This window comes from Periplaneta americana, chromosome 17 (assembly GCF_040183065.1).
Source record: "Periplaneta americana isolate PAMFEO1 chromosome 17, P.americana_PAMFEO1_priV1, whole genome shotgun sequence".
NCBI classification, from domain to species: domain Eukaryota; kingdom Metazoa; phylum Arthropoda; class Insecta; order Blattodea; family Blattidae; genus Periplaneta; species Periplaneta americana.
This window is the reverse complement of record NC_091133.1, coordinates 136,869,277-136,895,242: the sequence shown is the minus strand read 5'-3', so window position 1 is coordinate 136,895,242 and position 25,966 is coordinate 136,869,277. Positions and strand designations below refer to the sequence as shown.

General features: G+C 37.2%; 1 protein-coding gene across 6 annotated transcripts in view; it reads left to right on the top strand.

The window, feature by feature from the left end:
- The first annotated feature begins 9,370 nt into the window (after positions 1–9,370).
- The window catches only part of LOC138692977 (discoidin domain-containing receptor 2-like), a 1,165,919-nt gene continuing 1,149,323 nt past the window's right edge, over positions 9,371–25,966 (top strand). For 2 of the 6 annotated variants that reach the window (XM_069816410.1, XM_069816407.1), the window contains exon 1: positions 9,385–9,748. The gene's annotated coding sequence lies outside the window, so the exon portion shown is untranslated. Of the gene's footprint in view, positions 9,749–25,966 lie in introns of all 6 variants that reach the window. The other 4 variants (XM_069816408.1, XM_069816411.1, XM_069816409.1 and 1 more) reach the window with 4 other exon arrangements.

Sequence of the window (25,966 nt, the reverse complement as noted above, 5' to 3'; positions counted from 1 at the left end):
TTGAATTAGAAATGACTATACATCGTATATCAATAGGTATTCTGCTCTCAGCAGAGACTGGACTCAAGTGAGAATTGTCACTGCAGAATCAAAAAGAACTTTCATAATGACTTCTAAAGGTCATTCCTCACAGACTGATCAAATCTGAAGGAACTTCGTTCTTGCTAATATCCAGTAGTTGCTACGTGTTCATAGGTCTATATTTTATTATTCTTGTCGTGAATTTGGAGAATTAGTATACTTCTGGCAGTAAAGTGCCGTCCATCTGTTCGCGTTACATTTATTAAAATTCAGAAAACGTGGCGTGCTCTCCACAACGAACACTTCAACTTTAATTTAATCAGGCGAGATGGACGGGCGAGAGGTGTCCTGTGAACGAATTTAAACTGATTGTCGCGACTTGAAAAGCCAGATATCTCCAAGTCGCAGTTAGCCTTGGAGACAGTTAATGTCGTGTATCTGGTATTAGGACGAATTAAAACGCTTTTAGCACTACGTAGTTCAAACTGAAGGAGATCGTTTGTATAGGCCTGTTGAAACATTCGCCAGTAATAAAACTTTAATACGGGAATTATTATTATTATTATTATTATTATTATTATTATTATTGAGTTATTTTACGACGCTGTATCAACATAGGTTATTTGGCGTCTGAATGAAATAAAGGTGATAATGCCAGTGAAATGAGTCCGGGATTCACTATCGGAAGTTACCCAGCATTTGCTCGTACTGGATTGACGGAAAACTCCGGAAAAAACCTCAACCAGGTAACTTTCCCTACCGGGATTCGAACCCGGGCCATCTGCTTTTGCGTGCAAAGGTGTGGATAAAGTGTGAATTAATAGCTCAGCTAAAGATTTCCGGTACGTAATAAAGAAATTAAGTAATACTAGAGGCCTGTAGCAGCAGAATGGGCTGATCTGTTGAATGACAATTTAAAAAGTTTTACTCGAAATATCTTTCTTTTGTTTCCGAAAATGAAGCGAACATCATTACGCTGTTTTCTCCTTACAATAATATTTATTTATAATTATCTGTATCTTGACCTTGATCAGTTGTTTCTATACATTTTGTTTTGCCTAAACAATTAAATAGCCACGAGTGAGTTTTGGTTGAGCTTGTATTGTGCACATCATTATGTGGATAAAACTTAGCAATTGTTTTTACTGTGATTTCTTAAGCAATTGCTGGTTATTTAGTGAATAAAGATACAGTCAAAGGCTTCGCTAAAAATAAATGATAAACTGTTTCCAACAAAACCTGGATTGCAACAAGTTGCTTAAGGTTTTTGAGCATGTACTTAGAACAGTGTGAATGAAAACAAGATTTACTTAATTCTTACAATTGCTGGAATGTATTTCCTGCTCCAATACATGCTGGAATTTTATATTCACGATAAGTTAGTATTCTTGCTAAAATGGCTGCTTTAATGTCAAAATGGGGTTATTATCCATCACAGCGACTCTCATGAATTATTCATCTTTACAGAAGAACGTGTTGATTGGCACGCTGAATATTTTCTTGGACAGGGAGAGGATGAAAATCTTCCTTCATTTTTTAGTGATCTTGGACATAAGATTGTAGTAGAAAAAGACATTGGGGTCCACCGTACAACAATCTGCAGAACAGAACCCAATGCCCTTCTAAAGTCTATGGAAAACGCACATCTTTGGATGAAATTTCCGAGGACTATCAAGGAAATAAATATTGCAAAGTTAGAGTAGGCACAGCGATGTCAATTGGAGCGATAGATTGTATACATGTAGGCTACGTATCTTGAAATCTGCAGAAATGTGAACCGAAAGCTTTAAAGTAGTCAACCATCAATATTATCGTACAGGCTACTTGCAAATCAAAGAAGAGTTCAGTGGCCAGGCTCTGTACATAACAGAATTCTTAAACGTTCCAACATCTATGGAATGATGAACCATTTAGGAACCGATTCTGCACTCCCTGGTGACGGTGGCTATGACATCACACTCTGGTTTTTAACATCTTACAGAAATCCTGAAGCTCCTCATGAAGTTGCCTACAATGCTCTCTTGAAAAAAGAACATATCATTACAGAGAAATGCTTTGGTCGGTTAAAAAGATTTCTCATCCTTCAGTTCATTTGAGTAAAATTGGAAAAAGTCTCTGATAGTAAGCTGCATAGCATAACCAAGTACTTACAAGATCCAGAGCACCGTGGAGGTGAAGAACCTGCAGATGATCCTGAAGTTGTCAACGATGATCGTCCTGAAGAAAGAGTTCTACAACATCTTGGACGCAGGTGAAGGGATGAAATATAAATGTGATTTACAACCAACAATGAAGTAAATTTACTAATGGAAAAACTTGTTGTTACATAGAAAACAGTAATTCACCATCCGTCAAATTTTGAGTTTGCAACTTTTCCATCATAATTTTTTCTCTTTTCATTTGCATTGTTGTGAGTTGTAGCTATTCTAAGATGAGTAGTCTTTGTAACTCACTAGTTGTCAGGTTCTTGTTTCGTCTGTTGCTGAGAGGAATTGCTTACTGCGGTTTGGTGGTGGTGGTGAAGTCAGTGAACTTACTGCAGGTGACAAACAGCACCTAGAACATGTAAAATGCATCATCATCTATACTAGTAATAAATCTGTAGCCGAAATTTTTCTGGTAATTTTCGATTTTCCAAAAATAATTGGTCCTAACATATCTAATTAACCACCCTGAAACCGAAAATCGCTTTTTTGAAATTTTTGTTTGTATGTCTGTCTGTCTGTATGTTTGTTACCTTTTCACGCGATAATGGATGAACGGATTTCGATGAAAATTGGAATGTAAATTAAATTCGTTGTAACTTAGATTTTAGGCTATATGGCATTCAAAATACATTATTTAAAAGGGGGGTTATAAGGGGGCCTGAATTAAATAAATCGAAATATCTCGCTTATTATTGATGTTTGTGAAAAATGTTACATAACAAAAGTTTCTTTAAAATAATTTTCAATAAGTTTTATTCCTTGAAAAATTTTGATAGGACTGATATTTAATGAGATAAATGAGTTTTAAAATTAAAATAACTGCCATCTAAAGCCGTATAATGAAATAAAAAACAAATGACTTCGTCTATAAGGGGCCTTGGACAGCAACAATCGAAAGCTATGAAAGATAGCCTACAGATAATGTTTCTGTGTTTGTATGAAGTAATATCGGAAGCTAAATTAACCGATTTGTATAATTAATTATTATTTCACCATTGGAAAGTGTAGTTTCTCTAGATGGACATAATGCTATAATGTTATTACAGTAACCTCTGACATAATATAATATAATATAATATAATATAATATAATATAATATAATATAATATAATATAATATAATATAATATAATATAATATAATATAATATTATATAATATAATTTAAGTTATTTCAAGGGTTCAGAACCATAGTGAGCCAAACGCCATTTACTGAATACGTAGAAAACAAGGGTTAAAATTAAGTTATTACCATAATTCAATGGAAACTTATAACAAGTAAAATAAAGTATACACATTAAATCTAAATGATATCAATGTTCATTAAACTATGGTTGCATGTAATAAAAATTAGAAACATGTTAAAGGAATTGTCATTGCACCAATGAGTGGTCTCTGGACCAAAATGATCGCATTTTAATTATTTGGATGCAGTTTAAATTAAGTAACATATTAAACGATTTATCCTTCTATCAAACACGAATGTTCCCTGGATCAAATGTCCTATTTTAATTATGCAATTACTTTATATTTATTTCTAACGGGTGCAGCGGAGCGCACGGTTAAGGCTAGTTTTATTAATATAACAGATTCATAAATGCGATTAAACTTGGCGTGTTTTGCCTATGGGGCTGAAATATAAAAAGAAACGCTGCTGAAACATTGGAAAAATCGTTTGCTTACTCTAATGTACACAGTCTGGCTAGTATTAAACATATGAAAAAGAGCACTGCAGAATCAGTATGACTGAAACTCTATCAGTGAGATGAAAAACAGGACATTGTACGAGATCGCAGTCACCAACAGTTGCAAGAAACCAAATAGATGAGATGCAATTTTTCCCGTAGACCTGCAGAGTCTATTCAGCCCATAAGGGCTAATTGTATTATTTTATGATTTGAATATATTCAAACCCAATAAAAGAAAGCAATAATTATACACGAACACACTCGTATTCCTATTTTACCGGCATGGCAGCTTGATCCAAGCAGTACAGTGGTCGGCATTTCTTGCTCGCGAGTTAACCGCTTAATACACAAGCAGGGTGGAGGGGTAAGGCATGATCTCCCTCCCCTTAGCCATTACTTGTTCATTCAACGTTAAGCAGTTTGGCTGAGTTCACTGTCTGTCTGTGCTCACTGAAAACTTTCAGTAGTGAGGTGTTCACTCTTGGCTATGTGTACGCAGGCGACAGATTGTTGAACGACATTTTTGTCGTCAACCTGTCTGGCTGGCAACTGCACGGCAAGTGAAACACAAAACTGTCGCGTCGTTGACGTGTGTGTTCACCGGGCACAGTTTTTTTTTTTTTTTTTTTTGCCATCGTCTTCATGGATATAGCAGAAGTAGCTGCTATTTATTTTGTAGACTGGAATTGAAAACGATGATGTGTACATCAATTTTGAGTACATCCTATTTGCAGTGAAATACTGTGTCTTGGAAAATTTTATACGAGTTTTCAACGTTATAGGAATTATCCTATTTTTTGTACCACTGAATCATAGAATGAGAATTTTCATTTGTGATGAACTTTTGGCTCTAGTTGGACAGCAATTGGAGGAGAAATGTGTCAGAGCTCGTCGTGTGATAGAAGCCACTTTTGAAATTTCAGCTACTATACTTTTTCCTCTCCTGTGTTGGCCCACTAACAATTATGTTTCCATTTTCAAACCTCATGCCATTTACCTCATGGAATTGAAAGTATGCCAACAAATGGCTTTATTGAATTTTAAAAATAAATGAGTCATCAGATGACTGAAAGCAAGTAATGGTTTCTTAAACCGAATTATAGTAATTTAGCAATTACTTCTGATGAGAAAATTTAGTTTACTGTATGTCAGTCATTGACCTTCCTGGTTTTCCTTCAAGGTTACTAGAAATACTGGTACTCAAAATGAGACAACTCACAAAACCTCAAATTTGAACTATTTAAGCCAAATTTTTAAGAGTATTTACCTATAGTAATTATTATTCACTTTCGATTAAAATAGTTCGCCATAATTGCAAAACCAAATATTCAATGAAGAAAAATTAAGTTTCTTTAATGCATTTTTACAGGTCGTAGAGCTTTCTTGTGAATTTAATTAAGAAAATCACACTATGCATTGAGTACTGAACATTTTGATACATTATATACAGACATTTTGAAAAGAATTAAGCGAGTTTCTATTATGTATAATGTGTATATTGTATGTATCAATGTATAGTTCATATAGAGCTTTGGACACTACCAGTTTTATTCCTTGAAGAAGAATTAAATTTAGCAAAGCAAATGATTCCAAAAATTACTGTTTTAATATATTGCAGACCTACTTTAATTTGTTCAATTTTAAATACGCTGCAACCAACGTAACTTAGAAATTCTACACAAATACCCAGCTTAGGAATGTTTGCGAAACCGAATGTATTCTTTCGTGAAAAATAAAGTAAATTTCGTAAATTTTACAGCTTGTAGAGTTATTTGAAAAATTGCACTCAGAATTCAATTTTGATCATTTTGATACAAACATTATGCGCGTTTTTTTTAGGATCTCAAATTTCAGATTTATTTATTTAATACACTAGATTTACACTACATTAGGCATTGCAGCAGAAGCTCGTGCTCGGGCACAGTTCAGTTTAGTTAGCCTATACAAAATTGAAGCGTGTTGCTTTATATATAATTATTTATTAAGAGTTGTTGAATAAAATGTTGTACTATGCTAAGGGATTTATGAATCGTGCCTCCCCTAGGCACTGCTAAAATTCCTCGTCCTCTCTCACAAAGAAAATAATTAATGAAAGAAAGAAAGAAACTGTAGAGAAATAACTAGAGGTCGTGGGCCTGTCGACAGAACTGTTGCCGGTGTACATGGCCATCTGATTACAATACGCAACTCTTTCAACAGCTCAGACACAGTTTTGTCGCGTCGTTGCCTGTGTACACACGCTCATTCAAACTTATAGAACACGCCGTAAACGACAGAAATGCCGTTCAACAATTTGTCGCCTGTGTACAGCTAACCTTATACCTCTTCCCTCCTACTTTCCCCTTTGCTAGATCCAGCAGCACATAGGCCTTGCCTTCTAGCACGAATCATATCGGTGTAGTTTCGTTGCTTGACAGCACAGGATTTCGTAACTGGAAAACTGAAATAGGAAGGAATTGAATTAATATATGTAATATTATTTTAATGTACCGAAGTACATATGATATTTCCATGCAGATATTCTGCGTCATCATACAATGAAAGAGTAATGGAACGGAGAAAAACTCTCTCCGGCGCCGGGATTTGAACCCGGGTTTTCAGCTCTACGTGCTGATGCTTTATCCACTAAGCCACACTGGATACCCACCCCGGCGTCGGACAGAATCGTCTCAATTTAAGTTCCAACTCTTGGGTTCCCTCTAGTGGCCGCCCTCTGCACTACGTCATAGATGTCTATGAACGTAGGACCGAAGTTCACACATGTGCTGAGGTGCACTCGTTATGAGTGACTGGTTGGCCGGGATCCGACGGAATAAGCGCCGTCTTAAATCACGAAGTGATTTACGCATATCATATATATTATTTTAATCTACTGAAGTATGATGACGCAGAATATCTGCATGGAAATATCATATGTACTTCGGTGGGTGGGTATCCGGTGAGGCTTAGTGGATAAAGCATCAGCACGTAGAGCTGAAAACCCGGGTTCAAATCCCGGCGCCGGAGAGAGTTTTTCTCCGTTCCATTACTCTTTCATTGTACAATATATGTAAGTTATGTGTTATAAAGTAACTAATGAATCATTACATATTATAGCTAATGAATAGTTCACTGCCGTCTACGGTGCACCGTAATCAGTAAATAGTGCATTGTTTGATTGCGTCATAATTGAGAAGTCAGACTTGAGCATCGATCGCAGGACTACTTGGGCCTCTTGCTGATAGAATGATCGAGAAGTGATCACAGAAATCCTACTGCAATATCGTCAAATTCCGCCTAATTCGACTAACGCTCTCGGCATTGAACAGTGCCATCACACCCACATGAAAGACAAAAGCTTTCGGTTTCCTTGATGGGAGAAAAACCTGAAGAGCTCGAATTAAAACAAGTAGCCTACCGATACTATCTGAATATGAGCGGACCGATACTTTTCGTTCAAAACAACGGATCTTGGATTCAAGTTGAAGACGATGATGATGATGATGATGTTTTTAAAACTAATCTGTATTCATTGCACTACTTGTTGCTGTTTAACCTGGCGAGTTGACACGAACATAATTATGAAGCCGGCAAGAGAATAGCCCATCATTCACACATAGAAAGTTAATACTTATTGAATATCTCTGGATGCATTACTAAGAGCTATTATGCGTCAATCAATCTCTGTTAAAAACTGACATGAATAGATTTAAAAAAATCGCCGAATTTTCCAGTTTTCAAAAGTAGGCTAGATCCAGTGCGTAATAGTTGTATTTCGCAGGCATTAAGTTACTTTTAGATTTCTGATGTCATTTTGTGCATACCTACCATACATCTTACATCAACATTGTAACCTGAGATGCGGACCAAGTCAAAAGTTAGGCCTACACAAATATAATACAATATAAATTCAGTTTACAAGCATGAGGAATTCATCAGTTGAGTTACCAATAAGGAGAAGTTCTGTGAATTCTGTTCTGAACCTTTTTCTTGCCTTCAAAGCTTTAAAAAATAATTAAGCGGTGCATTCAAAACCATCGTAAGAAAGGCGCGCGGCAGCGTTGCACTCTAAGCCGGAAGGTCGTGGGTTCGATTCCCGAAGGGGACACAGAAGATTTTCTTAATTATTGTAATCCTTCCCGCCGCATTATTGTCCTGGGGTTCAGTCAGTCTGCAACTGAAACGAGTACCGGAAGTTCTTCCTTGGGGATAGAGGCGTACTGTAAAACATGTAGAGTGATCTAACCACCGACTGTCTAGAAAGTGGAAGCCCTAATCCGCCGCCAACCTGGGGATATCTTGACCTTTGTCAATGTCACACCGAAGTTTGTTTTTATTTTCCTTAAGACAGAGACATGCTTTAGTTTTATTACCGTATAATACAATTGTTACCGTTTTGTCTGTGATTCACTTGTAATTCTTTACTTTCATTCATTAATTCTTGGCTCTACAGACTTTAAGGACTAAGTTGGATTTTTTTTTATCCCGTAATTTTAATGCATCTATCAAGGATCTGTAACATTTGAACATGGTTTAGAAATTGTCTTCAAGCTTTTATCAGAAGTTTCAAGCCTTATGAACCTCAGACGAAGTTACGTCTTGAAACATGATAGCCTAATCAATATAGAGGTAACGTTTCTCATAGGAAAAAATAATCGAACGAAATTTAATAGACCAAAAGGACATTATGAAGTCCTACAGTAACTAGAAAGGTCACCGTCATGATAAAAATTAGAAGTACAAAGAATAAAATTATTAAATAAAGCATACCATACGAGCCATTTAAAATGTGGATATGAAGAAGAATGAAGCGTGTGAAATGGGCTGACAAAATAAAAAATTAAGCTGTGCTAGAAAGAATAATGCTGAAACTTATCAGGAAGAGAAAAAGGAATTAGCTGGCTCATTGGCTGAGCAGAAACTGCCTACTGAAGGAATGGTGAACGGAAAAAGTTCGGGCAGACGAAGATATGAGGTGATAGACAACACTAAGGCATTATATGATTGATTCCTATGCGGAGAATAAGAGGAAGGCAGAAAATAGGGAAGATTGAAAAATACTGGGTTTGCAGTGAAGGAAACTATGAATGAATGAAGTATTACCTACTTATATAAATTCTAGGCTAACGTCCGAAAGGAAAAATAGTAATTCTGAATCGCTGGACCGCCTGACGTCACATCCTCGAAGCGCGGTGATTGCCACATGCGAACGCACGCCAAGGCGGTCGATGAATTAATCTAATATTCCGCGATACCTGCGAAAGGTTGAAGGGGATAAGATTTTGATTACGAAGTTACTAGTGATTCCGTTAGATGGCAGCACGTGCGATGCGCGTAACTTGCGCGCGGAAGGGGGGAATGATTCTGCTCAGGGCGGATAAAATGGGGGCAGGACCCGGGCCTGGAGTTGCTTGGGATGCTGAGGGCCCCCTCCCCTGCGAAAGCAGCCAACCGGGGGACAGACCTGAGCTGGCAGTGCGTTGTTGTGCCCGGTGGCGTGCGGACGGACTGCGAGTGGCGTGTGCCGTGCTTCATCTGTTTTGTGTTGTGTACGACAGCTGTGGTGAGTTGCCCGTGCACTAACCTGTTAGCAGGCTCTGTTATTTTTTGTCGTGGTTTTTAAACGCTTTAATTAAATTCCAGGATGAAGTATCTGAGGAACTCCAGGAATTTTTGACGTTATGGGCTTCTACATCGTGCTCCTCTTTTTTCGATAATCCAGCATCGTGCAACCTTCAAAGTAATATATTTTAAATCGATAAAGCATGTGAAAATGTTACCTATGTGCGTGTGTGCTCCATGTTAACACGTGTATTGTATTGGAGAGATGGATGATTGAACTACGTGCTTCACAGGTAGGCTATATTGCCGGGGAAACTTTATATTAAAACCGCGAACGTTTCGGGAAGAACTCTGAAGTGCGTGTTACGCATTGTGTTGCTAGATGGAAATAGAATTATGCGTATTTTTCGTCGTTGTCGAATAATATCAGTTTATCTGTCTCAGAATAATCCGCTGTTGCATTTAAGTCAAACTTTGATCCACGTGATTGTACTGATGGGGTCCGTGCGGAAAACTATTATTCTTGTTGGAAGGCGCTGTTGGAGTGACTTAGAACTGGACGGCTAAATAATTTCCTTAAAGCGTAATAAATTGTAAACAAACGAATTCTGAATGCATATTCTGGATCATTCCTTACTTTGCGTATAAGTAGTGTTAAGATTATGGCAAATCATGTTTAAAAGCCTCCTTAATCTCACGTGACATGCATGAAGGTGGTAAGAGCAATCTTATGTCCACATGTATCCCTTCCACTTTTGTGTGTGAAGTAAAACTTGTTGCTAGGATATGGAAGCTTACTGGCTGTCAGTCGGATGCGACCTCTTCAACTCTTTAATAATCACATACAAGACATGTTAAAACATTTTGATCGATTATCAAGTTCCATTAGTAGGCCTATGTTATGTATTTGTTTGAATTAATGTTGCGTTGTTGTATTTATTGCAACGTGTAGAAAGATGGCCGGGTTAAAGAATAAATATTCAACGTTGATATTTGTGGAACTTTTTCTTTAGAAATGTATTAAATGAGGCCAAAGTAAGGAGTGTGCCATTCTTGGATACAAGCAGGGGTGGTGTAATATGTAGCACATAAACTACGCGCAAATTGCAAATGGACGTTTGATTGACTTCTGCACGCAATGAATGTAACTGACTACGAGGCGTGAGTTGATTGAAACTTGGCGGATACCAGATTTGTAACGAACAAACTCCGTTCTCGTAACGGTTGTGTTTCTGGAGCTTTGTCAGATTATTATCGGACGAATGTTTACATTTTGAATTTTACTGTTCTGTATTTCGGCCTAACAATATTGTGTTACAAAATGACGAACTTTGTGTTAGCAGTGACGTTATATTCCATGACAAATTGTGTGCCAAGTTGGTGTTTGTTAAACAGCCCATTTTTGCAGTATCCAACGATTCTGCAAATAAAATGCTAGTGTTGACGATGGTGAATGAGTGGCAAGGAACATTATCGTGGATTCGTGGGCTGTGCGACTGCAGAATTGTTGTGCACAGATGCAAAGAAAGCACGAGACTTCGCGCGAACTTGATGTTGGAAATGAAGTGAGCGACGATGTGAAGTTGGGTAGATTCAGTGTAGCGGGCCCAGTGGAGTGTGTTTCAGTGACTCCAACAGTTAACTATCCTCATACAATGCTATTTTAATACACAAATGCTTTAAAGAAGATATTCACACGAATCTCAAACCTAGTAGGTACTATGATGTTAGTAAGTGGCTACATTGTTTGAGAATGTTACGAAATACATTTTAATGAAGTTCAGTTATAGGCATGTTGTCTGTGTGTACTGCACAGAAGTTAACCTAACTAACTATTCCAAGTTCAGAGTCACCACTCGGTTCCTTCAGGAATGTGATAGTCCTTAACGAATGACATGAAGTAGCGATTTATTCAAAATAGTGCGTAATGGTGTTTAACTTGACAAATTATGAGTCTGTACGAGATTGTTACTTCCCGAGAGCGTTTCCAATCAAGCATACCTTGAGACAAAAATACACGTTCAAGATTGGCCTAACCATCACGGAAATAGAGCAACAATGACGTTAAATAAATAATAATTAGGCCTACCATAACGCTTCCAATTTAATACTTCATCAGATAAAATAATATATTGGAGATATGTAGATTAATAAATTTCTTGTCGAAGCCATAACGGAAATAGAGCAAAATAAAAAAAGTACATTTTATATAATATAAAATGAGTAGGCCTAGGCTATTTTCCTGTAGAGGCAATGACAAATGTTCCGTCAATATTTTGTTCGTTCCTCACAAATAATTTGCTATTTTGCAAATGAACTAGGCTAGTTTCTTTTCATAAACTGCCGCTTGGCTGCAAAGAGTATCAATATATTACCTTTAATATTGGTTGGCGGTCGTTCATAGTTGCATAGCTGCTTTTCAACTTCTTTGGAAGGATTCAGTTTTATGGGTGCACTTGCGAAGTATTGTAATACTTGGAATTTAATTTAAGTCACTAATAGACTTTCTTAATACTTTATCAAATAAGAGAAAAGGCCTAATAGCGAGCCGCCACGGAGGTCCAGTGGACTTCTAATCCTGCGAACTCTGGTTCGATCTCCTGCGCACCCCCAATTTCTAGGCGTAACTTGTATAGGGCAAGCCCGTCGTCCAAGTAAGAAAGGGGTTTACTCCGGGAGCTCCTGTTCCCCTCTGGAATCCCAACAAATCTGCATCTCGTCTCGTCTCGTCTCGTCTCGTCTCGCCTCGCCTCGCCTCGCCTCGCCTCGCCTCGCCTCGCCTCGCCTCGCCTCGCCTCGCCTCATCTCATCTCATCTCATCTCATCTCATCTCATCTCATCTCATCTCATCTCATCTCATCTCATCTCATCTCGACTGTAGCGTAGACCAGCCTCCTGTGGCGCATCCTGGACAGCAGATTGGTCTAGACAGGTTCAGGGTTCCCAGCCGTGTGTCGCGCAGACCCCTGGAGTGTGTCCCCCCCGTCCCCCATGAGCGATTAAAAGAACTGCTTACATGTTCGGTGCGTCTCCCACAGATGGAAACGCTTGGGTGAATGACGTATGTCAAGTACCCGGTTTACCTACCTTGAAGATGAAACCAAGACTGTTTGGAAAGAAAATGAAATTAGACAGTTTCGCTCTCTTGCGTGTAATTTAAAATCCACACGATCACTGTAAACTGTTGAGTTTAAACTCGTAACGTTACGTACTGGCCCCTGTGTTCTGTTATATTTAATAACGCTGCATCAATTGCCGTGCAGTCCGAGCGCGTTTAAGAGAAAACTCCACTGAAAATATATTAAAAAAATTATTGGCGCTTTCACTTCTTTAGAATGTATATTTTCATATCCCAAATGGATGTAGTTCAATTCTGATTACATATATGTTTATTTTTAATCAAGGGTGTAAGGGGCGTGGCATTTAAAGAGCTGTCAAAACTATTTTTTCACCAAAGAATTCTTTTTTACAAATTTCTGATTACAAATCCAGTAACGTTTTGTTCTAAAGTTGGTGTTACTAGATGAATGTAGCGGAGGAGAAATTTAATAGGTGTTTGTTACAAAAATATTCATTTTACTTTCAAATTCATTTTCCCATGAGTTTTTTTCCTGATACAACACCAACTTTTTTATGCCAAATATTAATCAATCTCGATGAAATTTTTGCTGCAAGTATATATGATTTGAGGGAGGTAGGATATGATGAAAGAGACTGGATTAATCTTGCACAGGATAGGGGCCGATGGCGGGCTTACGAGAGGGCGGCAATGAACCTGCGGGTTCCTTAAAAGCCATTTGTAAGTAAGTAAGCAAGTATTTGTGAGGTAGCTGCATATTTCTATGCTACTAGTTCATTTTATTAATATTTTTCCATGAATTATAGAAAAAATAACACTTGAAAACTTAATTCTTTTTAAGTGAATAAATGAGGTATTTCATAAAGTGAATGCATAGAAATGTTTCTCTATGTCTTGTGAATGTAACAAAGAAAAGAAAGCTTAAAAATTGAGATCTTCTACTAAAAACTTGGGTTTGAAAATATTTCTGAAAGAATAGAAAAAAAAAATAAAAAACCAAAACATTTGGAAGTTCAGAATTTGGATTTTGTTAGTCCTTTAATAGTAAACATGTTCTCAAAATTTGGTTCGAATGATGATTAGAAAAAAAGTTGCCATTTTTAGAGGAGTCTCCCCTTAAGCGTAAGACCGCACTAGAGCGATTTCTACTTGATTATGGCTAAAAAGCATGAGACGCTTGTCTGCCGATCTGATGTTGCGCTCGGGCACGGGTTTGGTTCCCGCTTGGGCTGATTACCTGGTTGGGTTTTTACCGAGGTTTTCCCCAAACGTAAGGCTAATGTCAGGTAATCTATGGCGTCCTCATCTCGCCAAATAGGCCTACCACTTCGCTATCACAATCTCATCAACGCTAAATGACCTAATAGTTGATACAGCATCGTTAAATAACCAACTAAAAATTATGGCTAAAATATCTGGTTACACACCTTGGCATTGAGTCGTGATCTTAAAATGTAAAACAATGGAAGGAATAAAGTATGATTTTCTGTGGATTTATTACGCTTGCCAGTAGCCTACTGTATAACATGAGGTTGGGCCTTCCTGCAAAATGTCGGCCCAACGCTTGAAGAAAACACAGGCAACCGCGTACTGTGAACTGCTGCACTACAATGAACTTACGAAGAATGGTCCAAGAGTTGTTTTCCAGTTCGTCTTTCAAATTCAGATCACTAAAATATCCTGCAGCCCGTAACGAGTTGTTCATTGTCATATCAATAATGAAGGAATCAGTCGGTCCTGTTTCGAAGAGGCTTCTGCTGGCACGTGGTTGGACTCATGATTTGTGTTTGGTGCGACAGAAGTGTGTGAGATTTAAATGCGAGTTAGTTCAGCGGTTTTGTTTCTGCTGACAAAATATTCCTAAATAATTAGGTCGACTCTTCTCTTGAAAAATCTGTACCGGAGCGAACTATTGAATATAATTTCAGTGAACTTTTTGAAATATATCGGCTGACTTGTGCACCAATTGCAAACTTATGTTGAATGAAGACACAACGCTACTCATCGAACTAATAAGATAGACTGTACTGTTGTGATTCAAATACTAATTAACTGAATTTGTGGTGGGAAATCCCATGTAGGGCAAATGCCGACCAGCCGACTGCTGGATTCGGTCCATATGCCTCAGCAGAGGTGAATGGTCTCCCAACAATTACGTGTTCGGTTATCCCCCTCTAGCTGCTGGCGTTGTGTTACAAAATCGTATTTCGCGTAAATTCCTCAAACGAATTTTTGCCCACGAGGACTCGAGCGCAAGGCATGGCAGCTCAGACCACTCTGCTGCTGTTCTACTGCCAACTACCTTGTTAGTCTTCGTATCTTTTCCTTGACAGTGAGTCCAGCCAGTCCTGTCAAGAGACGTCGTGTTAACCACAGCATCGAGATATCCTGCTACTCGTGAATGCTCTTCGCTGTAGGACGAAATGAGCAAAGGGTCCGTCCAGTTCTTGACATTGATGTCCTATGTATCTTTGTCTTCTCCATGAGAAAAGATTAGCTACTGTTTAGTAATACTTATTTTTTTTTTTTTGTTTTGATGCCGACTTACAAGCTAGAACTGTGTATGGAGGGCGTATCCTTTGACCAATACATTGCAGGTCTCTCTGGTCGTGTACTCAACACGACACAGGGCCACCTCTGAGACAACACAACACAACACAACATGTGCCAAGGAACAAACTCATAGTCCCGTGGACGGAAGGTAAATCTATTCAATTGCCAACGCCGGGAAACTAACCACGTACTGCTTGGACGAGAAGAGTCTACGCCAAAGTGTTGAACGGTTTTTGCTTTATCAATAGTAATCTCACTAGAGGTCTTCATTTATCTAGAGAAAATCAAAACTTGACAGGGATTTAATTGACCATTACACGATTAGAAGAAAGTATATAAAGACTAGAAGAAATGAAGTACTCTAATACAATAAAATATTAATTGACTTACTAAAATTCTATTTCATTAATGTTAGTTTCACCAATACGTTTGAACGGAGCCGCCATTTTCAGTTTACTATCTATGCGGTAAACAAATGACGATCGCAAAGCATGTTTTATAGTACCGTAAAGAATCTGCTTTTTGAAATGTTGGCAGACAAAGAAACAAATGCTAGGGAAGTGATAAAAAATGAACAAATGCTAAGGAAGTGATAAAAATAAACAAATGCTAGGGAAGTGATAAAATTGTAGCGATAAACACATCCTTTCGCGCTGTTTTATTGGTCAAAATAGTTTGATGTAATAATAGTGTAATAGTAAAAGTAATTATATTCAACTATAATTAAAGTTGTATCAGATAGCTGTACGAAGACATTTTAGTTCAGAACTGGTGGATGTAGTTCTAGAGATATTTGTCCTCGGTTCGTTACAAATAACAACACTAAACTTTCATTTATTTACTAAAAACTGAAATGAATAGCACGGAGTAATTAATGGAATCCTTGTCTGCTCTGAAGATTTAAAAATTGCCAAGCAAGGATATCAGCCGCAGCGTCATCAGTATCGCAAGCCATGCTAACACCTCCAGCCACGTGTTGGATCTTGATTACTGAATCAGGCCTATCGCCACTCCGTTCAAGCTAGTGACAGTGTGGAGGCTGATAAGTCGGTTGCTGCTTGGGTGAGTTCCGTCCGTAGGCTAGCTGCCATCGTGTTACATGCTTAGTGGCTAAATAATTCTTGCGGAATTCCTTCTATTAAGGTTAGATTTGTTGTCCATATTACTAATTATTTTCCTCGTGAAATGCCAGTAGCAGAACGACCGAGTTTACATCTGCTAGTCATACCCGGGGACAGGTTTCATCTCGGTCCGCTGCTGTGGAAATCTTGCTTGTGCGCTCTGTTTAATGTGTAAGCATCTCGGTTATTGCTGCTATATTTTTACGCTTTCAATTTCCTTATGTTCTTCAGTTCTATTGCTGAATTTGTGCATTTACTAATAATCACACATTCTTCATGGAATACTGTCATTAACGGTGAATTATCTTGAATTTTCTTCCCTTGTAATAAGTCGACGAGGTCTATCAGTTTTAAGACTTCACTGCTAGACTGGTAGACTTGCATGCAAGCCCGTATCTCGATCTAACTCTAGATGGCTGCTGATAATATTATCGGTGTCATGACTTTTGTTCTGGCGTTCCATATGCGTTACATTCAGTTATCGTTACACTTAAAAATCTTCTCAGCCTGTCGTTTTTGTATGACGGAATTGCAAGTTTGGCCGATTTTTATTCCTTATTGCTATGGCTGTCTTGTTTATTGATTACAAGTTACTTTTGCCACTTCATCTTCACTTGATACTTTTGTTGGCTTAACGTTCATTTCACACAATTTTTGTTTTCGCTTCCATTCCAACATACAGATAACATAACGGATTTACGCACACACTGTGTCATTTCACTTTATACATTCGCTGAGAGTTGGAAGGCAATGTACTCTACAGAGATATAAGATTAAGATGTTCATCAGTTCCAGTTCTTATTCCTATTTCTTTTTAGAATAGAATATATAAATTGTTTTATTTTCGCTGGTAGAGTTAAGGCCATAAGACCTTCTCTTCCAATCATCCAGCCTTAATCTATAGAGCAGTGGCATTCATATTTAAATTATGAATATTTACAATACATTAAAGATTGTCCAGCATTATTCTTCAGTTAAATTTTAACATTTTCTTTCTCTTTTCTTTTTACTTTGCAAACCTTACACAGTCTCTTTTATTTGTAAGTTTTTTTTTTACTGTGTGTATGTATGTATGTATGTATGTATGTATGTATGTATGTATGTATGTATGTATGTATGTATGTATGTATGTATGTATGTATGTATGTATGTATGTGTGTGTGTGTATGTATGTATGTGTGTATGTATGTATGTATGTATGTATGTATGTATGTGTATGTATGTATGTATGTATGTACGTATGTATGTAATGTTATGTATGTATGTATTCACACTGGAATGTGTAAATACCCGGTGGCAGTGGTAACTAATTACACTCAATAATGACAATTAATAAAAAATTAGTGTTCAGTGTCCTAGCTTTCGAAAAAAATATTATTATTATTATTATTATTATTATTATTATTATTATTATTATTATTATTATTATACCCCGTAAGTTATTATTACTATTATTATTATTATTATTGTTATTATTACGCATTATTATCATTATTGTTCATATTGCTTTATTAGCGACAAATTAATGTGAACAGCATACAGTAATATTAGCTCTTTCCAAATGTTTGTACAGTGACATCAAAGTTTTTTCTTTACATTTTTATTGTAGCTTGTTTTTTGACTATAAATGTACCCTACAGGCTTTGCATAATGGTAAGTTCTAGTTGCCATGGTAATATTTTACACTGCATAGGTACAATCAGGACATAGTTAAAAATGCAAGGAAAAAGTTTTTGATGTCACTTTACTTTCGTATATTTTATTAATTGTTCATTATTTATTGTAAATTAACCGCTCTTCTGACAGTCCTATTAGTTCACGACGATTGGTAGTAGATGACAGCTAGAAGGCTTCAGTATGGAATATTGACATCATTTCACTTTCCTATCACTATATTTTATCATATTGTCACAGTCGTTCTGTAATAGTGAAATCGATTCCTGCATTGGTACATAATCTGAAAACAAAGTGAGTGTGCTTCAAGTGCGGTTGACAATTGTCCAGATTATCCGTGATGTAGGCCTATCAAATCACTGCATAATGATTTGATAAATTTGAAGGATTTAAAATAAATTGGATTTTCATATCTGCCTCGGGGAAGGATAAGGAAGAACATGCTAATTTAAGTTGCTTTTGAGATTTAAATGCTAATCTCGGGTATTATAATGCAGTCAAATTTAGTGAAGAGATGGGCTTAGAAGAGAAACGTTTTAAGTCAGATTTGTGACACTTGGAAAAGTGTGTGGTAAGCATAGTGAATGTGTGAAAATCCGGTTGCAATACATGCAGGGTTCATACCTCTACTTATTTCGCGGTCTAGTTCGGCTCTTGATACAAATTCCTACGGTGACAGGATTGTGGTATCACGTACACTTTGTGTAGTTCTATATTTTGTTACATATCCACAGAACTAGGGCACGATTTTATTTTATTTTCTTGTACTGTGTCTTATTATATTGAATGAACGTGGTAACTGAAATTTGAGGAAATCAGACAGTGTTTTGTATCAGGTCGAGTTGGTGTGAGTTGAGTTCAACACATTATTGAGGTCTGCCAATGACTACACGAAGGAGGAAACACCAGGTGACCCGGGTTCGAATCCCGGTCGGGGCAAGTTACCTGGTTGAGTTTTTCCCGGGGTTTTCCCTCAACCCGATACGAGCAAATACTGGGTAACTTTCGGTGCTGGGCCCCGGACTCATTTCACTGGCATTATCACCTTCATTTCATTCAGACGCTAAATAACCTAGATGTTGATACAGCGTCGTAAAATAACCCAATAAAAAAAAGGAGGAAACAAGTGTTTAGCGAATTTATATATGTGCGAATCGGTGAAAAAATTAGTCAGCGAGTGAGTGCACGTACGAATCAGTGAAGGAATTAATCAGCGAGTCAGGGAACTTAGGAATCAGTGAAGGAATTAACGAGTGAGTGAACGTCCGAATTAGGAAAAAAATTAGCGAATGAGTGAACTTGTGAATGTAAGAAGGAATTAGCGAGTGAGTGAACATCTGAATGAGGAAAGGAATTAGCGAATGAGTGAACTTGTGAATGTAAGAAGAAATTAGCGAGTGAGTGAACTTGTGAATGTAAGAAGAAATTAGCGAATGAGTGAACATCTGAATGAGGAAAGGAATTAGCGAATGAGTGAACTTGTGAATGTAAGAAGAAATTAGCGAATGAGTGAACTTGTGAATGTAAGAAGAAATTAGCGAATGAGTGAACATCTGAATGAGGAAAGGAATTAGCGAATGAGTGAACTTGTGAATGTAAGAAGAAATTAGCGAGTGAGTGAACTTGTGAATGTAAGAAGAAATTAGCGAGTGAGTGAACATCTGAATGAGGAAAGGAATTAGCGAATGAGTGAACTTGTGAATGTAAGAAGAAATTAGCGAATGAGTGAACTTGTGAATGTAAGAAGAAATTAGCGAGTGAGTGAACATCTGAATGAGGAAAGGAATTAGCGAATGAGTGAACTTGTGAATGTAAGAAGAAATTAGCGAGTGAGCGAACTTGCGAATGGGAGAAGGAATTAGCGAGTGATTGAACTTGCGAATGGGAGAGGAAATTGGCGAGTGAGTGAACATCTGAATGAGGAAAGGAATTAGCGAGTGAGTGAACTTGTGAATGTAAGAAGAAATTAGCGAATGAGTGAACATCTGAATGAGGAAAGGAATTAGCGAATGAATGAACTTGTGAATGTAAGAAGAAATTAGCGAATGAGTGAACATCTGAATGAGGAAAGGAATTAGCGAATGAGTGAACTTGTGAATGTAAGAAGAAATTAGCGGATGAGTGAACTTGTGAATGTAAGAAGAAATTAGCGAGTGAGTGAACATCTGAATGAGGAAAGGAATTAGCGAATGAATGAACTAGCGAATGTAAGAAGAAATTAGCGAGTGAGTGAACATCTGAATGAGGAAAGGAATTAGCGAATGAGTGAACTTGTGAATGTAAGAAGAAATTAGCGAGTGAGCGAACTTGCGAATGGGAGAAGGAATTAGCGAGTGATTGAACTTGCGAATGGGAGAAGGAATTAGTGAGTGTGCGAACTTGCGAATGGGAGAAGGAATTAGCGAGTGAATGAACTTGCGAATGTGAGAAGGAATTAGTGAGTGTGCGAACTTGCGAATGGGAGAAGGAATTAGCGAGTGATTGAACTTGCGAATGGGAGAGGAAATTAGCGAGTGAGTGAACATCTGAATGAGGAAAGAAATTAGCGAATGAGTGAACTTGTGAATGTAAGAAGAAATTAGCGAGCGAGTGAACATCTGAATGAGGAAAGAAATTAGCGAATGAGTGAACTTGTGAATGTAAGAAGAAATTAGCGAGTGAGTGATCATCTGAATGAGGAAAGTAATTAGCGAATGAGTGAACTTGTGAATGTAAGAAGAAATTAGCGAATGAGTGAACATCTGAATGAGGAAAGGAATTAGCGAATGAGTGAACTTGTGAATTTAAGGAGAAATTAGCGAGTGAGTGAACATCTGAATGAGGAAAGGAATTAGCGAGTGAGCGAACTTGCGAATGGGAGAAGGAATTAGCGAGTGAATGAACTTGCGAATGGGAGAAGGAATCAGTGAGTGAGTGAACATCTGAATGAGGAAAGGAATTAGCGAGTGAATGAACTTGCGAATGGGAGAAGGAATTAGCGAGTGAATGAACTTGCGAATGTGAGAAGGAATTAGTGAGTGTGCGAACTTGCGAATGGGAAAAGGAATTAACGAGTGAGTGAACATCTGAATGAGGAAAGGAATTAGCGAGTGAGCGAACTTGCGAATGGGAGAAGGAATTAGCGAGTGAATGAACTTGCGAATGTGAGAAGGAATTAGTGAGTGAATGAACTTGCGAATGTGAGAAGGAATTAGTGAGTGAGTGAACATCGGAATGAGGAAGAGGAGTGTTCTGTATAGTAGCCAGTCAGAAGAGAAGTGTTCTGTACAGTAGTCAGCCACAAGAGGAGTGTTCTGTATAGTAGTCAGCCACAAGAGAAGTGTTCTGTATAGTAGTCAGCCACAAGAGGAGTGTTCTGTATAGTAGTCAGTCAGAAGAGAAGTGTTGTGTATAGTAGTCAGTCACGAGAGAAGTGTTCTGTATAGTAGTCAGTCACAAGAGAAGTGTTCTGTACAGTAGTCAGCCACAAGAGGATTGTTCTTTATAGTAGTCAGTCACAAGAGAAGTGTTCTGTATAGTAGTCAGTCACAAGAGAAGTGTTCTGTACCGTAGTCAGTCACAAGAGAAGTGTTCTGTATAGTAGTCAGTTACAAGAGAAGTGTTCTGTATAGTAGTCAGTCACAAGAGAAGTGTTCTGTATAGTAGTCAGTCACAAGAGAAGTGTTCTGTACAGTAGTCAGTCACAAGAGAAGTGTTCTGTACAGTAGTCAGTCACAAGAGAAGTGTTCTGTACAGTAGTCAGTCACAAGAGAAGTGTTCTGTACAGTAGTCAGTCACAAGAGAAGTGTTCTGTACAGTAGTCAGTCACAAGAGAAGTGTTCTGTATAGTAGTCAGCCACAAGAGAAGTGTTCTGTACAGTAGTCAGCCACAAGAGAAGTGTTCTGTATTTCTCCAGTCACTGCAATTAAGTGAAATGAGAAAAAGTAATTACTACGAACAAAGGAGTCAGGAGAAGGCATGTATTGGAACGAAGTGTCATTTGAATTGCGCGCCTCTTCGTCGTTTTCTCTGGAACTTGTTAGTGTGTATAAAGCTAGTATCATTTACCCAGGTAACTCTTTAACACTTGGATTCCAAGTCAACAGGAACGCTTGTAAGCTGTTATGCTCAAGTAACGACCATACACTCATAATCAGTAATGGATGATGTCACCGAGTTAACTGTTTTAGGCGAGAAATCCTCTAATGTCTTTCTCTCTCGAATGTGAAATGCAAATATTTTTCAGCTGTGAGTGCGCGACACAACTTATATATAATCAACGAATTAAAATTTGCGAAACTGCAGTGATACCACAAATTTTATAATTGGAAAGAAAGCCACGAGTAGGATAATGTCGAGTAAGATTGCAGCAGGGGTGGAGTGCCGGTGGTGTAGGGCAAGGCAAAACAGAAATCTCCATCTGCTGCTATGAAGTCACCACTTACGTCTTTTAATTCAGTTGTTGACAAAATAAATAATATGTTTTATTTAACGACGCTCGCAACTGTCGAGGTTATATCAGCGTTGCCGGTGTGCCGGAATTTTATCCTGCAGGAGTTCTTTTACATGCCAGTAAATCTAGTATTAGTATTTATTTATTTAACCTGGTAGAGATAAGGCCGTCAGGCCTTCTCTGCCCCTCTACCAGGTCTACTGACATGACAGGTCTAGTGACAATCTACTGACATGAGGACACTTAAATGCCATCGACCTGGGCCGGGATCGAATCCGCAACCTCGGGTACAGATGGCCAGCGTTATACCAACTGCGCCACCCAGGCGGACTGTTGTTTGCAAATACCGTATTCACAGGAAGATACACGTTTCAATAAATAGCCTAGGCCTAACCAAGAATTTCGCGGTCATTCTCTCCCAGTATGTTTGCTTTGTTGGAACAAGATCGTATATTTCCAGAGGGCGATGAAGTTTAAATAATGTTAAATGTCGGCGGAAACAGACTGCACTCGGCGGATTTTGAATCCGGATCTCCGACGCTGAGCGTGATCATGCAGGATTAGTCATGCGCACACTTCTGTTTCTGGCTCGCATTTCAGAGTCTGACACTCGAGACCTGGGAAGCATGATAAGCCATTCCCACTGAGTACCAGTAATAATTCCAGTTGTCACAATGCTGAAAGCGTCGTGCACTCCTCTGTCATTTGACAAGCTTCTTAGTTTCGCCTTGGTGGTTATACTAACCCCTTTATTCTCAATATTTCACAATCTACACGTCTCTAGTCTGGATATCAGAACCTACACAATTACCTGATTCAACAGGCATAGCAAATCGCATTCGCACGTAATTATAACACTGGTAAGCAAAATTGATTTCGAGGATTGTTTTTAGACTAGTTTACTGAACTGATTTTCTCTTAATATGTAAAACAGTGATTATATTTATATACTAGCCGTACCCGTGCGCACCGCTGCACCCGTTAGAAATAAATATAAAGTAATTACATAATTAAAATAGGACATTTGATCCAGGGGTCATTCGTGTTTGATAGAAGGATAAATCGTTTAATATGTTACTTAATTTAAATTGCATCCAAATAATTAAAATGCGATCATTTTGGTCCAGAGACACTCATTTGGTGCAATGACAATTCCTTTAACTTTTCTACGTATTCAGTAAATGGCGCTTGGCCCACTATGGTTCTGAACCCTTCAAATAACTTAAATTATATTATATAATATTACATATTATATTATATCAGAAGTTACTGTAATAACATTATAGCATTATGTCCATCTAGAGAAACTACACTTTCCAATGGTGAAATAATAATTAATTATACAAATCGGTTAATTTAGCTTCCGATATTACTTCATACAAACACAGAAACATTGTTTGTAGGCTATCTTTCATAGATTTCGATTGTTGCTGTCCAAGGCCCCTTATAGACGAAGTCATTTGTTTTTAATTCATTACACGGCCTTTGATGGCAGTTATTTTAATTTTAAAACTCATTTATCTCATTAAATATCAGTCCTATCAAAATTTTTCAAGGAATAAAACTTATTGAAAATTATTTTAAAGAAACTTTTGTTATGTAACATTTTTCACAAACATCAATAATAAGCGAGATATTTCGATTTATTTAATTCAGGCCCCCTTATAACCTCCCTTTTAAATAATGTATTTTGAATGCCATATAGCCTAAAATCTAAGTTACAACGAACTTAATTTATATTCCAATTTTCATATAAATCCGTTCAGCTATTATCGCGTCAAAAGGTAACAAACAGACAGACAGACAGACATACAAACAAACATGTCAAAAAAGCTATTTTCGGTTTCAGGGTAGTTAATTATATATGTTAGGACCAATTATTTTTGGAAAATCGAAAATTACCAGATAAATTTCGGCTACAGATTTATTATTAGTATAGATGTAAACAATTTTCTTTACTGATAATAGTTCCAGGTAATCATCTTCACATTTCTAACGTTACCATAATATTGTTCTTTTGTTTTGTCAACTCTCCGAAGACAGGCCTGAACCTCATAAGTAACACCAATAAGGTATCACTCATGAGGCAACTAGGCCAGGAGATAATGGGGTAGGGTGGCCAGTTCCTTTCCCTTTCCAAAGCATACATCGCCGGTTAGCTACATATTCCACTAGTCAGACTTCAGATGCATACAAACAATTGTTGTTCTTCCTTTGACAGATATCGTCAAGTGTGATGTACTGCCTGATAATAGATACACATATCAGCCAGAACCTCAATCAGAGCTGAACCATAATATTGTAAGTGTAAAGTATAAACTAACTGAAATAGAGATGTTTGGATTGATGGTGGCGCACGTGGCACTATAGCACAACAGTTTGTGGAAGTGTCGAAACGTCTCGGACTACGTGTCAGGGTCTATTACAATTGAGAAAATTATCATCGTAATTTCGGGGTCCTTGCACATATTAAAAATCATTTATATACAACAGTTTACAGGGAAAGATTGAATTTTATCTGAATTGCGATTTATTATTACCTTTATTATTATTATTATTATTATTATTATTATTATTATTATTATTATCATTATCATTATCATTATCATTATCATAGCCTACCGTATCATTTTGGAAACCCGTGAATCCAGGAGGTTGTTTTACAATATTATTATTATTATTATTATTATTATTATTATTATTATTATTATTAACTAGTAAGATAAATTTCAACAAACCTTTCATTACATATAATGACAACAATAATAATAAGTCTAATAATAATAGTAATAACAATAATAATAATAATAATAATAATAAGAATAACATTAATGAACACAGAATTGGTTTCCTATGCAAATCGAAATATTTAAATTTTCTTCTCTGCGCTTAGTTGGAGTCAATTTATATTTTCGGACATCTTCAAGAGTTCATTAATTCTCATCACATGGTTTTCGATAATCATGTATTTTGTTTTATTAAAATTAATAAAATATAAAATCAATTAATTGTCCACATTCATTGAAATAAAGTAGTGTATTCAAAAATAAATTACATTATTAAGTACAGACCAAATGATGATGATTATTACAGCTTAAATAATACGCATGAGAAATGGAAATGTCATTGACAAATAATGAATGCAATGCAATCCATCAGACATAGCCTAGACGTTAGAACCGTGCTGTCTATCACGGCAAAGACGACAATCTTTATATATACGATATGAACTTACTATGGATTTTATACCAACTTTTGTATCGTATTTCCATACATACATACAATTTGATTTCTTGTGAATAAATGAAATGAATTTTTGATATGATTCTTGTGAAATTTTAAATGAATTTGTAATTGAAAATCCAGATGATTATGCCGTAATTTTTATAATCTGCTTACAGATGAGTGAGCACCGATTGGTACAGAGGCTACGTTTTGTTAAAAGTAGACAGCTGCATGAATTTTGTTCCGTAGAAAATTTTCATAACTGGGGGAGACGTTTCTAGTCTGCCGCCATACATCCTGTCTCATTTTTCACCTCTTTTTCTCTATCGTTAACAAAATTTTAACCTGGTTTATTTCTCGGAGAGATGTGTGGAGTGGGGGGGAGGGGTTAGCAGAATGTTGGGCAGATTCAATATCGACTGTGAA